We start from the raw sequence: 14,044 nt of genomic DNA, 5'->3' as shown, positions 1-14,044 counted from the left end.
TAGTCACAATGCTGCACATTATATCCCCTGACTTATTTTATAACTGAAAGTTTGTAATTTTTGATCTGCCTTCACCTATTTCGCCCACCCCTCAACAGCGCCCCCCCCCCACACCTTCACGTCCCACCTCTGGCAGCTACCAGTCTATTCTCCATATCTGTGAACTTGGGGGTTTTTTTTTTGTTTGTTTGTTTTGCTGCATGGCTTGCAGGATCTTAGTTCCCTGAACAGGGATTGAACCCAGGCCCACGGCTGTGAAAGCACCACATCCCAATCACTGGACTGCGAGGGAATACTCAGGGTTTTCGTTCTTTGCTTCAGATTCCATATATAGGTAAGATCATATGGTATTTTTCTCTCTGACTTATTTCACTTAGCATAATACCCTTAAGGTCCATCCATGTCACAAATGGCAAGATTTCCTTTTTATGACTGACTAGTATTCCATTATATATATATATGTGTGTGTGTACACATTTTTTAAATCCATTCATCCATCATTGGGCACTTAGGTTGTTTCCATGTCTTGGCTATTGTAAATAGTGTTGCAGAGAACATGGGGGTGCAAATATTGGGTTGGCCAAAAAATTTGTTTGGATTTTTAAATTTTTTGAGGAACCTCCACACTGGTTTCCATAGTGGCTTCATCAATTTACATCCCCACCAACAATGTGCAAGAGTTGCCTTCTCTGCACTTACTCACCAACACTTGTTAGTTTTTGTCTTTTTGATAATAGTCATTCTAACAGGTGTGAGGTGATATCTCATTGTGGTAGTAATGTTGAGCACATTTCATGTACCTACTGGCCATCTGTATGTCTCTGGATAAGTATCAGTTCAGATCCTCTGTTCATTTTTTTTAAATCAGATTGTTTTTGTGCTGTTGAGTTAGTTGTATGAGTTCTTTATATATTTTGGATAGTAATTCCTTATCACATTTGATTGCAAGTATTTTCTCCCACTCAGTAGTTTGCCTTTTCTTTTTGTTGATGGTTTCCATGGCTGTGCAGAAGCTTTTTAGTTTGATGTAGTCCCACTTGTTCACTTTTGCTTTTCTTGCTTTTGTTTTTGGTGTCAAAACCAAAAAAATCATCTCTAAGACTGATATCAAAGAGGTTACTGCCTGTGTTTTCTTCTAGGATTCTTATGGTATTGAGGCTTATGTCAAGTCTTATGCCATTTAAAAAAAATTTTTATTGGAGTATTGTTGATTTACAATGTTGTGTTAGTTTCAGGTGTACAGCAAAGTAAATCAGTTGTACACATATCCACTCTTTTTTAGATTCTTTTCCCATATACGTCATTTCAGAGTATTGAGTAGAGTTCCCTGTGCTATACATACAGTAGGTCCTTACTATCTTTTTTTTGAATTTATTTATTTATTTATTTTTGGCTGTGTTGGGTCTTCGTTGCTGCATGCAGACTTTCTCTAGTTGCAAAGAGCGGGGGCTACTCTTCATTGTGGTGCACGGGTTTCTCATTGCAGTGGCTTCTCATTGCGGAGCATGGGCTCTAGGCATGCAGGCTTCAGTAGTTGTGGCACGTGGGCTCTAGAGCACAGGCTCAGTAGTTGTGGCGCATGGGCTTAGTTGCTCCGCGGCATGTGGGATCTTCCCAGACCAGGGATGGAACCTGTGTCCCCTGCATTGGCAGGCAGATTCTTAACCACTGCACCACCATGGAAGTCCTCTATTTTTTATATATTAGTGTGTGTATGTCTATCCCAATCTTCCAATTTAGTTAATTCATTTGAGTTGATTTTTGTATATGGTGTAAGATAGTGGTCCAGTTTCATTCCTTTGCATGTAGCTGTCCAGTTTTCCCAAACCATTTATTGAAGAAACTGTCCTTTCCCCATTGTATATTCTGGGTTTTTTTGCCAAAAATTAATTGACCATATACGCATGGGGTTTTTTCCTTAGACTCTTTATTCTGTTTCACTGATCTATATATGTCTGTTTTATGCCAATACCATACTGTTTTGTTTTTAGCTTTGTAATATAGTTTGAAATCAGGAAGCATTATGCTACCAGTATTGTTCTTTCTCAAGATTACTTTGGCTATTCAGGGTCTTTGTGGTTCCATACAAATTTTAGTATTGTTTGTTCTATTTTGTGGAAAATGCCATTGAAATTTGGATAGGGATTGCATTGAATTGTTCATTGCCTTGGGTAGAATGGACATATTTCCAATCCATGAGGGCAAAATATCTTTCCATTTATTTGTATCTTCAATTTCTTTCATCAGCACCTTATAAATTTCAGTATACAAGTCTTTCACGTCCTTGGTTAAATTTATTCTCAGGTATTTTATTCTTTTTAATGCAGTTGTAAATAGAATTGTTTTCTCTTTTTTTTGTCACTGAAGTAGAGAATTTTTTGTTTTTTTACAAAAGATAAAATTTAAGTTTAGACTGATGTTTCCACAGGACTACAGGATTTTAGTCTCTCTAGTAAATGTGTATCTCTTTTCTCTCAGACTGAAATTCCTGGTTTTCAAGAGTTTGATCTAATTAGAATATGATCTGATTTGCTAATTACTAATTGGCTTTTTTTTTTAAATTGAAGTATACTTGATTTACAATGTTGTGTTAGTTTCAGGTATACAGTAAAAGTGATTCAGTTATATATAATCCTTTTTCAGATTATTTTCCATCATAGGTAATTACAAGATACTGAATATAGCTCCTTGTGCTAAATAATAGGTCCTTATTTATATCTATTTTATATATAGTAGCATGTAACTGTTAATACCAAACTAATTAGTATTATTTTCTTAATTTCTATTTTTGATAATTCATTGTTAGTGTATAGAGATAGATTTTTGTATATTGATATTGTATCCTGCAGCCTTACTGAATTTGTTTATTGGTTCCAACAGATATGGAGTCTTTAGAGCTTTCTATATATAATGTCATGTCATCTGCAAATAGTGACGGTTTTACTTCTTTCTTTCCAATTTGGATGCCTTTTGTTTCTTTTTCTTGCCTAATTGTTTTAGCTTATCCAATACTATGTAGTGGGCATCTTTGTCTTGTTCCTGATCTTAGAAGAAAAGCTTTCAGCTTTTCTGTATATTAATTTTGTATCCTGCAACTGTACCAAATTTATTAATGAGCCCTACTAGTTTTTTGGTGTCACTAGGATTTTCTGTGCATAGTGTTATGTCATCTGCAAAGAGTGACAATTTTACTTCTTCCTTTCCAATTTAGATTCTGTCTGTCTCTCTCTCTCTCTCTCTCTCTCTCTCTCTCTCTCTCTCTCTGATTGCTATGGCTAGGATTTCCAATACTATGTTGAATAAAAGTGGCAAGAGTGGGCATCCTTGCCTTGTTCCTGATCTTAGAGGGAATACTTTCAGCTTTTCACTGATGAGTATGATGTTAACTGTGGGCTTGTAATATATGGTTTTAATTATATTGAGGTACATTCCCTCTATACCCACTTTATTGAGTATTTTTATCATAAATGGATGTTGAATTTTGTCAAATGCTTTTTCTGCATCTATCAAGATGACTGTGTGGTTATTATCCTTCATTTTGTTAATGTGGTGTATCACATTGATTGATACACAGCTGTTGAACCATCCTTGCATCCTTGGAATAAATCCCACATGAACATGGTGTGTGATCCCTTTAATTTGTTGTTGAACTTTGTATAATAATAGTTTCTTCAGGATTCTTATATTTACTTTCTTCCTGGCCTGTAATTTTCTTGTGGAGTCCTTGTCTGGTTTTGGTATGAGCAGAATGTTGGCCTTGTAAAATGAGTTTCGAAGTGTTCTGTCCTATTTTTTGGAAGAGTTTGCAAAGGATTGATATTAGTTTTCTCTAAATGTTTGTTAGAATTCACCAGTAAAGCTAGCTGGCCCTAGACTTTTCTTTGATGGGAGGTTTTAGATTACTGATTGAATCACCTTACTAGTAATTGGCCTTTTCAGCTTTCCTATTTCTTCATGATTCAGTCTTGGGAGGTTGTATGTTTCTAGGAATTTCTTATAGGTTGTCCAATTTTGGGGGCATGTAATTGTTCATAGAAGTCTCTTCTGATCCTTTGTATTTCTGTGGTACCTGTTGTAACATTTCTCATTTCTGATTTTATTATTTGGATCTTCTCTTTTTTGTCTTCATGAGTCTAGCTAAAGGTTTTTCAGTTTATCTTTTATTTCTTTTTTTCTTTTTTTTTTTTTTTTGCGATACGTGAGCCTCTCACTGTTGTGTCCTCTCCCGTTGCGGAGCACAGGCTCTGAATGTGCAGGCTCACCGGCCATGGCTCACGGGCCCAGCCGCTCCGCTGCATGTGGGATCTTCCCGGACTGGGGCACGAACCCGTGTCCCCTGCATCGGCAGGCGGACTCTCAACCACTGCGCCACCAGGGAAGCCCTCGTTGTACTTCTGATGTGCATTTGTCTAACAATTAATGATGTTGAGCATCCTTTCATGTGTTTGTTAGGAATCTGTATATATTCTTTGGAGAAATGTCTATTTAGGTCTTCTGCCCATTTTTGGATTGGGTTGTTTGTTTTATTGATATTGAGCTGCATGAGCTGCTTGTATATTTTGGAAATAAATCCTTTCTCCATTACTTTGTTTGGAAATATTTTCTCCCATTCTGAGGGTTGTGTTTTCATCTTGTTTATGGTTTCCTTTGTTGTGCAAAGGTTTTTAAGTTTCATTAGGTCCCATTTGTTTCATTTTGTTTTTAATTCCATTTCTCTAGGAGGTGGGTCAAAAAGGATCTTGCTGTGATTTATGTCATAGAGTGTTCTGCCTATGTTTCCCTCTAAGAGTTTTATAGTGTTTGGCCTTACATTTAGGTCTTTAATCCATTTTGAATTTATTTTTGTGTATGGTGTTAGGGAGTGTTCTATTTCACACTTTTACAGGTAGCTGTCCAGTTTTCCTAGCTCCACTTATTGAGAGGGCTGTCTTTTCTCCATTGTATATTCTTGCCTCTTTTATCAAAGATAGGGTGACCATAGGTGCGTGGGTTTATCTCTGGGCTTTCTATCCTGTTGCATTGATCTATATTTCTGTTTTTGTGCCAGTACCATATTGTCTTGATTACTATAGCTTTGTAGTGTAGTCTCAAGTCAGGGAGCCTGATTCCTCAGCTTCATTTTTCTTTCTCAAGATTGCTTTGTCTATTCGGGGTCTTTTGTGTTTCCATAGTAATTGTAAAATTTTTTGTTCTAGTTCTGTGAAAAATGCCACTGGTAGTTTGATGGAGATTGCATTGAATCTATAGGTTTCTTTGGGTAGTATAGTCATTTTCAAAATGTTGATTCTTCAAATCCAAGAACATGGTGTGTATGTGTGTGTGTATTTGTGTGTGTGTGTGTATATATATATATATATATATATATATATATATATATATACACACACATACATACACACATATATATCCATCTGTTTGTATCATCTTTAATTTATTTCATTAGTGTCTTATAGTTTTCTGCATACAGGTCTTTTGTCTCCTTTGGTAGGTTTATTCCTAGGTATTTTACTCTTTTTGTTGCAGTGGTAAATGAGAGTGTTTCCTTAATTTTTCTTCCACACTTTTCATTGTTAGTATATGGGAATGCCAGAGGTTTCTGTGTATTGATTTTCCATCCTGCTACTTTACCAAATTCACTGATTAGCTCTAATAGTTTTCTGGTAGCATCTTTAGGATTCTCTATGTGTAGTTTCATGTCATCTGCAACCAGGGTCAGTTTTACTTCTTCTTTTCTGATTTGGATTCCTTTTATTTCTTTCTTTTCTCTTACTGCTGTGGCTAAAACTTCCAAATCTATGTTGAATAATAGTGGTGGGAGTGGGCAGCCTTGTCTTGTTCCTGATCTTAGAGGAAGTGGATTCAGTTTTTCACCGTTGAAAACAATGTTGGCTGTGTGTTTGTCATATATTGCCTTTATTATGTTGAGGTAAGTTCCCTCGATGCCTACTTTCTGGAGATTTTATCATAAATGGATAGATTTTATCATAAACGAATTTTGCTGAAAGCTTTTTCTGCATCTATTGAGATTATTGTATGGTTTTTATCCTTTGGTTTGTTAATATGGTGTATCACATTGATTGATTTGCGTATAGTCAAGAATCCTTGCATTCCTGGGATAAACCCCACTTGATCATGGTGTGTGATCCTTTTAAAGTGCTTTTGGATTCTGTTTGCTGGTATTTTGTTGAGGATTTTTGCTTCTATGGTCATCAGTGATATTGGCCTTTAGTTTTCTTTTTTTGTGACATCTTTGTCTGGTTTTGCTACCAGGGGTCCTCCCCTCTACTATGTTTTGGAAGAGTTGGAGAAGGATAGGTGTTAGCTCTTTGCTAAATATTTGATAGAATTCGCCTGTGACGCCATCTGGTCCTGGGCTTTTTTTTTTTTTTTTGCGGTACGCGGGCCTCTAACTGCTGTGGCCTCTCCCACTGCGGAGCACAGGCTCCGGACGCGCAGGCTCAGCGGCCATGGCTCACGGGCCCAGCCCCTCCGCGGCATGTGGGATCTTCCCAGACGAGGGCACGAACCCGTGTCCCCTGCATTGGCAGGCAGACTCTCAATCATTGCGCCACCAGGGAAGCCCTGGTCCTGGGCTTTTGTTTGTTGGAAGATTTTTAGTCGCAATTTCAATTTCAGTGCTTGTGAGTGGCCTGTTTATATTTTCTATTTCTTCCTGGTTCAGTCTTGGAAGGTTGTGCTTTTCTAGAATTTGTCCATTTCTTCCAGATTGTCCATTTTATTTGCATATAGTTGCTTGTAGTAGTCTCTCATGATCCTTTGTATTTCTGCAGTGTCAGTTGTTTCTTCTCCTTTTTCATTTCTAATGCTGTTAATTTGAGTTTTTTCCCTTTTTTTCTTGATGAGTCTGGCTAATGGTTTATCAATTTTCTTTATCTTCTCAAAGAACCAGCTTTTAGTTTTATTGAGCTTTGCTATTGTTTCCTTCATTTCTTTTTCATTTATTTCTGATCTAATCTTTATGATTTCTTTCCTTATGCTAACTTTGGGGTTTTTTGTTCTTCTTTCTCTAATTGCTTAAGGTGTAAAGTTAGGTTGTTTATTTGAGGTAGGATTGTATTGCTTGTTTCTTGTTTCTTGAGGTAGGATTGTATTGCTATAAATTTCCCTCTTAGAATTGTTTTTTCCTCCCATAGGTTTTGGGTTGTCGTGTTTTCATTGTCATTTGTTTCTAGGTATTTTTAGATTTCCTCTTTAATTTCTTCAGAGATCTCTTGGTTATTAAGTAGTGTATTGTTTCACCTCCATGTGTTTGTATTTTTTACAGATTTTTTCCTGTAATTGATATCTAGTCTCATAGCATTGTGGTCGGAAAAGACACTTGGTACGATTTCAGTTTTCCTGTATTTACCAAGGCTTGATTTGTGATCCAAGCTATGATCTGTCCTGGAGAATGTTCCATGAGCACTTGAGAAGAAAGTGTATTTTGTTGTTTTTGGATGGAATGTCCTATTAATATCAATTAAGTCTGTCTTGTTTAATGTATCATTTGAAGCTTGTGTTTCCTTATTTTCATTTTGGATGATCTGTCCATTGGTGAAAGTGGGGTGTTAAAGTCCCCTACTATGATTGTGTTACTGTCGATTTCTCCTTTTATGACTGTTAGTATTTGCCTTATGTATTGAGGTGCTCCTATGTTGGGTGTGTAAATATTTACAATTGTTATATCATCTTCTTGGAGTGATCCCTTGATCATTATATAGTGTCCTTCTTTGTCTTTTGTAATAGTCTTTATTTTAAAGTCTTTTTTGTCTGATATGAGAATTGCTACGCCAGCTTTCTTTTGGTTTCCCTTTGCATGGAATATCTTTTTCCATCCCCTCACTTTCCATCTGTATGTGTCCCTAGGTCTGAAGTGGCTCTCTTGTAGACAGTATATAAACGGGTCTTGTTTTTGTATCCATTCAGCCAGTCTGTGTCTTTTGGTTGGAGCATTTAATCCATTTACATTTAACGTAGTTATTGATATGTATGTTCCTATTACCATTTTCTTAATTGTTCTGGGTTTGTTATTGTAGGTCTTTTCCTTCTCTTGTGTTTCCTGCCTAGAGAAGTTCCTTTAACATTTGTTGTAAACCTGGTTTGGTGGTGCTGAATTCTCTTAGTTTTTGGTTGTTTGTAAAGGTTTTAATTTCTCTGTCTAATCTGAATGAGATCCTTGCTTGGTTGAGTAATCTTGGTTGTAGGTTTCTCCCTTTCATCACTTTAAGTACGTCCTGCCACTTCCTTCTGGCTTGCAGAGTTTCTGCTGAAAGATCAGCTGTTAACCTTATGGGGATTCCCTTGTATGTTATTTGTTGTTTTTCCCTTGCTGCTTTTAATATTTTTTCTTTGTATTTAATTTTTGATCATCTGATTAATATGTGTCTTGGCGTGTTTATCCTTGGATTTCTCTTGCATGGGACTCTCTCTGCTTCCTGGACTTGATTGACTATTTCCTTTCCCTTGTTAGGGAAGTTTTCAACTATAATCTCTTCAAATATTTTCTCAGTTCCTTTCTTTTTCTCTTCTTCTTCTGGGACCCCTATAATTTGAATGTTGATACATTTAATGTTGTCCTAGAGGTCTCTGAGACTGTCCTGAATTCTTCTCATTCTTTTTTCTTTATTCTGCTCTGCAGCAGTTGTTTACACTATTTTATCTTCCAGGGTCTTACCCTTTCTTCTGCCTCATTTATTCTGCTGTTGATTCTTTCCAGAGAATTCTTGATTACATTTATTGTGGTGTTCATCATTGTTTGTTTGCTCTTTAGTCCTTCTAGGTCTTGTTAAACACTTCTTGTATTTTCTTCATTCTATGTCCAAGATTTTTGGGTCATCTTTTCTTTCATTACTCTGAATTCTTTTTCAGATAGGCTGCCTATTTCCTGTTAATTTGTTTGGTCTGGTGTGTTTTTACCTTGCTTCTTCATCTGCTGCATATTTCTCTCTCTTCTCGTTTTGTTTAACTTACTGTGTTTGGTGTCTCTTTTTTGCAGGCTACAGGTTCGTAGTTCATGTTGTTTTTGGTGTCTGCCCCCAGTGGGTAAGGTTGGTTCAGGGGCTTGTGTAGGCTTCCTGGTAGAGAAGACTGGTGCCTGTGTTCTGGTGGGTGGGGCTGTATCTTGTCTTTCTGGTGGGCAGGGCTGTGTCCAGTGGTGTGTTATGGGGTGTTTGGGAACTGAGTATGATTTTAGGCAGTCTTTCTGCTAATGGGTCACGTTGTGTTCCTGTCTTGCTAGTTGTTTGGCTTGGGGTGTCCAGCACTGGAGCTTGCTGGCCGTTGAGTGGAGCTGGGTCTTAGGGTTGAAACAGAGATCTCTGGAAGAGTTCTCTCTGATTGATATTACATGGGGCCAGGAGGTCTCTGGTGGTCCAGTGAACTGAACTCGGCTCTCCCACCTCAGAGGCTCAGGCCTGGCACCAGGCCAGAGCACCAAGATCCTGTCAGCCACCCGGCCAGGTACGTGGGGAGTTTCTTGCCCTCTGGAAAGTCTGAGGTCTTCTGCCAGCATTTAGTAGGTGTTCTGTAGGAGTTGTTCCACATGTAGATGTATTTTTGGTGTATTTGTGTGGAGGAAGGTGATCTCCACGTCTTATTCCTCCACCATCTCTACTGGATATCTGTCTTATATTTTATTTTTTTATTTTTTAATTTTTTTTCTGTCATATTTTAAAAGCTCTTAGTTTCATTGATTTTTTTTTTACTCTCAGTCTTTTTCATTTATTTCCACTGTGATCTTTGTTATTTCCTTCATTTTATTAACTTTGGCATTTGTTTTTTCTTTTTTTCTAGCTCCTTGAGGTGTAAAGTTAGGTTTTTTGAGATCTTTTTTGTTTCTTGATTTATCATTGTCACTATGAACTTCCCTCTTGGAAATGCTTTTGCTGCATCCTGTAAGTTTCAGTATGTTGCACAATAGTCTCCCTTTATCTGCAGTTTTGCTTTTTACAGTTTCAGTTACCTGCAGTCAACTGTGCTTTGAAAATATTAAATGGAAAATTACAGAAATAAACATTTTAAAAATACATTAAACATTTTTTAAAATAAAGCTTTGAATTGTGCATTGTCCTGAGGAGTGTGAGAAAACTTTGTCCCGTCCTGCTACATGTTGCCTGGGATATGAATCATCCCTTTGTTCGTTGTATGCACTCTGTGTGTGCATGTGTATGTATAGGAATAAACATTATATTTGTGGGGTTAAGTACTCTTTATGGTTTCAGGCATCCACTCAGTGTCTTGGAATGTATCCCTCACAGATAATGGGGTTCTACTATATTTCCAATTCATTTGTCTAAGGTAATTTTTAAAATTTCTCTTTTGATTTCTTTAACCTATTGGTTGTTCAGTATCATGTTTAATCTCCACATGTGAATTTTCCAGTTTTCTTCTCATAATCGATTTCTAGTTGTATTGCATTGTGGTTGGGAAAGATGCTTAATGTGACTTTAATCTTAAATTTATTAAGACTTGTTTTGTGGTCTAACATATGCTGTCTCCTGGAGAATGTTCCGTGTGCCCTTGAGAAGATTGTGTATCTTTGTTGCTTTTGGACAGAATGACTGGCCTAATATGTCACTGAAGGCAAGTGTTTCTTTATTGATTTTCTGTCTGAATGATGTATCCACTGATGAAATTGGGATATTAAAGTCCCTTTCTGTTATTGTATGGCTTTCTACTTCTCCCTTTAGATCTGTTAAATTTTGTTTTATATATTCAAATGTTTCTATTTTGAGTGCATAAGTGTTTACAAATATTATATTCTCTTTTTGGATTTACCCCTTTATCATTATATAATGACCTTTTTTGTCCCTTATAACAGTCTTTGTCTTAAGTCTATTTTGACTGTTACAAGTATAGCTACCCCAGCTTTCTTCTGGTTTCCATTTGCATGGAATATTTTTTTTCCATTCTTTCAGTCTTTGTGTGCACTTTTATCTCAGGTGAGATTTTTGTAGGCAGTATATAGGTGAGTCTTTTTTTTTTTTTAAATCCATTCAGCCACTCTGTGTTTTGATGGGAGAATTTATTATTTCTTTTACATTTAAAGTAATTATTGATAGGTATGTCCTTATTGCTATTTTGTTCACTGTCTTCTGGCTGTTTTGTAATTCCTATTTTCCTGTCTTCTTCGCTTGCTTAGATTCCTGTCTTTTTTGGTATGCTTAGATTCCTTATCTTTATATTTTGTGTATCTACCACAGGCATACCTCAGAGATATTGCAGGTTCAGTCCACTGCAATAAAGCAGTTATCACAATGAAGCAATTATCACATGAAGTTTGGTTTCCTAGTGTATATAAATCTATGTTTACCTTATATCAAGGTCTATTAAGTGTATAATAGTATTATGTATAAAAAGTGTACATACCTTACTTTTAAAATACTTTAGAGCTAAAAAATACCAATCATCGTCTGAGCCTTCAGTGAGTCATTGTAGAAACATCAAAGATCATGGATCACAGATCACCATAACAAATAGTATAATAATTTAATAATTGGAAAGGAGAAAGGGGAATCAAGATGACAGGGTAGGAGGATGTGGAACTCACCTACCCCTAAAAACACATCAAAAATCTTCTACAGTTCTCACAGAAAATTAACTGGAACCTGATAGAAGAACTTTTTTTTTTTGGCCCACGCCACACAGCTTGAAGGATCTTAGTTCCCCAACCAGGAATCGAACCCACGCCCCCTACAGTGGAAGTGCAGTCTTAACCACTGGACCACTAGGGAGGTCCCCAGAAGAACTTCTGTACAACCAAAGCTGCAAGAAAGATCTCCATGTAACTGGGTAGGACAGAAAAAAAGACATCAGGTTGGGATCTGTGCCCCTGGGAGGGATCTGAAAGGAAGAGAAGGTCCACACGGGCAGCCCCTCACCTTGGGGAGCAAGCAGGTGGAGCCACAGTCTGTGTGTCCCAGTCCTGGCATCCTGCAGAGAGGAGACTAGCTCCCTTGGCTGCTTGGAGAACCACTAGGACAGTCAGAAGGGCTGGAGAGGCCAAGACACTACTCGCAAGGATTGTGCACATGCTGGCTTGTCAACAATCAGGGCAGAGAGAGCCTCGCCACTCCCCAGTCTGAATTGGGCAAATACCCTGGCCCTGCACACTCCACGCCACAGCCTGGTGGGAGATCTGGGCCAACTGGGACCTAGGGAAAGATTTGGTCTGGACACAAAGACCAAGGGTCTTGGGTGTGATCTTGGTGGGGCGGCTGGAAGCAACCATTGTCCTTGCACACACACGGCAGCACCCCAGGAATCCCGGGCAGACAGGCCCTGGGAGAGGACTCAGTCTAGCTATGCGGAGAGAGCCCCGAGAGCCTGGGGTGTGATCCAGCAGGGCAGCAGCAGACATTGTCATGCATACAGGAACATGCAGCAGCTCATCTCTCGTTGCCCATAACTGGCGATTCCCTATGCACAGGGCAAATGAGAACACCCACATCAAAGTGGGTAGAAGCTGAGGCACAATCTTACCATAACCAACCCCCCCCACATGGTACCCCACCTTCAGGAAGACACTCAAAACTCCAAGCTTCTCCTTGAGGAGCAAAGGGTTTAGACCCCACACTTGGCACCCCAGCTTTTAAGAGTCACACATGAAGACAAGCCCCCCAAACATCTAGCCACACAGCATGTGGGATCTTAGTTCCCTGATCAGGGATGGAACCCATGCCCCCTGCAGTGGAAGGGCAGAATCTTATAACCACTGGACCACCAGGGAAGCTCCAAAACATCTAGCTTTGAAAACCAGTGGGGCTTGTGTCCATGAGACCAACAAGGCTATAGTGAACTGAGAACAGTTCTTAAAGGGTCCTCTTTTCTAATGTTTCACCTGTTTATATCATTTTCAGACATAGCTTATTTTATTGCAATTCACTTTATTGCACTTTACAGGTAATGCATTTTTTGCAAGTTGAAGGTTGGTTGTAACCCTGTGTGAAGCAAATCTATTGGCACCTTTTTTTCAATAGCATTTGCTCACTTTGTGTGTCTGTCACATTTTGGTAATTCTCACAATATTTCAAATTTTTGTTACATTTGTTATGGTGGTGTGTGATCAGTAATCTTTGATGTTACTGCCATCACTTGCTGAAGGCTCTGATGATGGTTAGCATTTTTTAGCAATAAAGTATTTTTAAATTAAGGTATGTACATTGTATTTTTATACATAACGTTAGTGCACACTTAACAGAGTACAGAATAGTATAAACATAACTTTACATGCACTGGCAAACCAAAAAATTCATGTGATTTGCTTTATTGTGGTAGTCTGGAACTGAACCCTCATTGTCTCCAAGGTATGCCTGTACCTTCTAATGAATTTCTTTTACTGTTTCTTGTAAAACCAGGTGTATTGATATCAGAGTTCCTCAATTTTTCTCAGAAAGTATTTCTCCGTCACTTTTTTTTTTCCTGAGATGCAGCAGTCCTAGAGATTTTTTTTTTTATTACAAAGGCTTATCGGCTTTTTAATATTTTTTTATTGAAGTATAGTTGATTTATAGTGTGTGTTCATTTCAGATATATGGCAAAGTTATTCAATTATTATATATATATTCAGTTATTTAATTTATATATATAATTATTTTCCAGATTCTTTTCCCATGTAGGTTATTACAAAATATTCTCCCTCACTTTTGAAGAATAATTTTGCTTGACACAGAGTTGTAGGATGGTGTTTTTTTACACTGTGCACTTTAAATATTTCATTCCATTCTCTTGCATAGTTGGGTTTTTTGTTGTTGTTGTTTTGTTTTTTGGTATGTGAATGTTTACAGCACCTTTATTCATAATCACCAAAACCTGGAAACAACTCAAATGTCATCTGGTGAATGAATAAATTATAGTACATCTGTACAATGCAATCCTACTCAGCAATAAAAAGTAATGAACTATTAATATATGCAACAACATGGATAAATCTTATATATATATATTTATTGCTAAGTGAAAGAACCCAGATTCCAAAGGATAGTTTGATTCCAGTTATATGATATTTCTTGCTTGCATAGTTTTTGAAAAGAGGTCTGATTTAATT

The 14,044-nt window shown here is 37.5% G+C and overlaps 1 pseudogene across 1 annotated transcript in view; it reads left to right on the top strand.

Moving 5' to 3' along the window:
* The window catches only part of LOC309819958 (olfactory receptor 2G3-like), a 33,262-nt pseudogene that overhangs the window by 5,951 nt on the left and 13,267 nt on the right, over window positions 1-14,044 (top strand). The window lies entirely within an intron of this gene.

This window comes from Grampus griseus (genome assembly GCF_964374135.1).
Source record: "Grampus griseus genome assembly, chromosome: 3".
NCBI classification, from domain to species: Eukaryota; Metazoa; Chordata; class Mammalia; order Artiodactyla; family Delphinidae; genus Grampus; species Grampus griseus.
The sequence above is the reverse complement of the archived record's forward strand: the minus strand, read 5'-3'. Positions and strand labels throughout refer to the sequence as shown.